This window comes from Nanorana parkeri, unplaced genomic scaffold (assembly GCF_000935625.1).
Source record: "Nanorana parkeri isolate BGI_ZX_2015 unplaced genomic scaffold, ASM93562v1 scaffold3586, whole genome shotgun sequence".
NCBI classification, from domain to species: Eukaryota; Metazoa; Chordata; class Amphibia; order Anura; family Dicroglossidae; genus Nanorana; species Nanorana parkeri.
In genome coordinates this window covers 29,586-32,411 of record NW_017309854.1, presented here as the reverse complement: position 1 = coordinate 32,411, position 2,826 = coordinate 29,586, and the positions used below count along the sequence as shown (strand labels likewise).

The 2,826-nt window shown below is 55.6% G+C and overlaps 1 protein-coding gene across 1 annotated transcript in view; it reads left to right on the top strand.

Annotated features, from left to right (window-relative positions):
* RHOT1 (ras homolog family member T1) overlaps nucleotides 1-2,826 on the top strand; it is a 29,021-nt gene that overhangs the window by 2,231 nt on the left and 23,964 nt on the right. The window lies entirely within an intron of this gene.

Below are 2,826 nucleotides of genomic sequence, written 5' to 3'. Positions count from 1 at the left end.
AAATGGCCCCCCCCCCCCCCCCCCCCCCCATTGCAGCTCAGCTCTATTGGCTGAATGTGGAAACCTTCCGCTGTTTCCAGTGTAGAAAGCATTTGAAATCAGTCAGCACAACGCATGTTTCCAAATTCACCTGAACATACCACTTGTAATGACTCCTGCAGTCAGGGTGACTCCCCCCTTCATGGCAGACATCTTTAGTCCTTAGTAGAGCTCCTTCTGCTGCAGACGAGATGCAGACCCAGACACCGGCCTCTGGCAGCGTTCCTGAGGAATCTTAGCCCGTTCTTCATGAGCAATGGCCTCCAGTTCACTAATCTCCCGGGATTTGTGTGCTGCAACCTCCTTCTTCAGATCCCACCGGAGAGTTTCTATGTGCTTAGGGTTAGGCCGCTGTAGAATCTTCCAGGTCTTCTTCTGCACGCAAGCCTTGGTGGGATTTGAGGTGTACTTGGGATGATTGTCCTGCTGGAAGGTCCAATGACGCACAAGCTTCTGCTCCCTCACAGACGGCATGACGTTATCTCCTCGGACCTCCTGATACTTCCATGGATCCATCTCGCCTTCCACACGCTGCAGGTTTCCAGTGCCAGGAGATGCAGAGCAGCCCCAGAGCCAATCACCGAGCCCCCACCACGGATCACCGGAGGCAGAGTGTTCATTCTTCTTCCTCCAGACACAGCGCTGATCCATCGGGCCGAACAGTTCCAGTTTTGTTTCCTCGCTCCCCAGAACACGATCCGGAAACTTCTCCGTCTTATTTATCTGATTCTGAGCACATTGGAGGAGACTTTTCTTGTGGTTCTGGGTCAGTGGTGGTGACGTCTCGGAGATCCGGAAATCTTCTGGGTTTAGTACGCAGCTTACTGTGCAGACTGAAACCTCTGTACCTGGGGCCCCCGAGTCTTCTGCAGTCACTCCAGGGGTCTTCTCAGCCGCCTATTTCAGACATTTGGGTGCAGCTGTTCATAGTTTCCTTTTCCTGCCCCATCCAGGAAGTGTCACCATTGTTCCTTTACCTTTAAACTTGTCAACTATGCTTCCAGCCGGGTCTGTGGGAACATTCAGCTTCCAGCCGGGTCTGTGGGAACATTCAGCTTCCAGCCGGGTCTCCGGGAACATTCAGCTTCCAGCCGGGTCTGTAGGAACATTCAGCTTCCAGCCGGGTCTGTAGGAACATTCAGCTTCCGGCCGGGTCTCCGGGAACATTCAGCTTCCAGCCGGGTCTGTAGGAACATTCAGCTTCCAGCCGGGTCTGTAGGAACATTCAGCTTCCGGCCGGGTCTGTGGGAACATTCGGCTTCTGGCCGTGTCTGTAGGAACATTCGGCTTCCAGCCGGGTCTGTAGGAACATTCAGCTTCCGGCCGGGTCTGTGGGAACATTCGGCTTCTGGCCGTGTCTGTAGGAACATTCGGCTTCCAGTCGGGTCTGTGGGAACATTCGGCTTCCAGCCGGGTCTGTAGGAACATTCAGCTTCCAGCCGGGTCTCCGGGAACATTCAGCTTCCAGCCGGGTCTCCGGGAACATTCAGCTTCCAGCCGGGTCTCCGGGAACATTCAGCTTCCAGCCGGGTCTCCGGGAACATTCAGCTTCCAGCCGGGTCTGTGGGAACATTCAGCTTCCAGCCGGGTCTGTGGGAACATTCAGCTTCCAGCCGGGTCTGTAGGAACATTCAGCTTCCAGCCGGGTCTGCGGGAACATTCAGCTTCCAGCCGGGTCTGTGGGAACATTCAGCTTCCAGCCGGGTCTGTAGGAACATTCAGCTTCCAGCCGGGTCTGTAGGAACATTCAGCTTCCAGCCGGGTCTGTAGGAACATTCAGCTTCCGGCCGGGTCTGTAGGAACATTCAGCTTCCGGCCGGGTCTGTGGGAACATTCGGCTTCTGGCCGTGTCTGTGGGAACATTCGGCTTCCAGCCGGGTCTGTAGGAACATTCGGCTTCCAGCCGGGTCTGTAGGAACATTCGGCTTCCAGCCGTGTCTCCGGGAACATTCGGCTTCCAGCCGGGTCTGTAGGAGCATTCAGCTTCCAGCCGGGTCTGTAGGAACATTTGGCTTCCAGCCGGATCTGTAGGAACATTCGGCTTCCAGCCGGGTCTCCGGGAACATTCGGCTTCCAGCCGGGTCTCCGGGAACATTCAGCTTCCAGTCGGGTCTGTGGGAACATTCAGCTTCCAGCCGTGTCTGTGGGAACATTCGGCTTCCGGCCGGGTCTGTAGGAACATTCGGCTTCCGGCCGGGGCTGTAGGAACATTCGGCTTCCGGCCGGGGCTTTAGGAACATACATTCGGCTTCCGGCCGTGTCTGTAGGAACATTCGGCTTCCGGCCGGGTCTGTAGGAACATTCGGCTTCCGGCCGTGTCTGTAGGAACATTCGGCTTCCGGCCGTGTCTGTAGGAACATTCGGCTTCCGGCCGTGTCTGTAGGAACATTCGGCTTCCGGCCGTGTCTGTAGGAACATTCGGCTTCCGGCCGTGTCTGTAGGAACATTCGGCTTCCGGCCGGGTCTGTCAGAACATTCAGAGCCTTCACCATGTTCTTGTATCCTGTTCCTTGTTGGTGACGGGCGATGATCTCTTCGTTTCTGAACATTCTTTGGACTTCCATATCTGTAACATTCAGTCATTGGTGACACTCGGCAAACCCGGAGCCAGTTCCGGTATTTGCTGGGTCCTAGCTCCAGCACCCCGGTCGGTGTGGAGCCGTTGATTACATCTGGTATGATGGAGACGTCTGTCCTGCAGGTGAGCGCTCTATGAGGGTTTCTATTCAGGGAGAGGAAGTACAATTGTGTTTTCAGGTGAATTTGGGGAACCTCATGAGACATTTA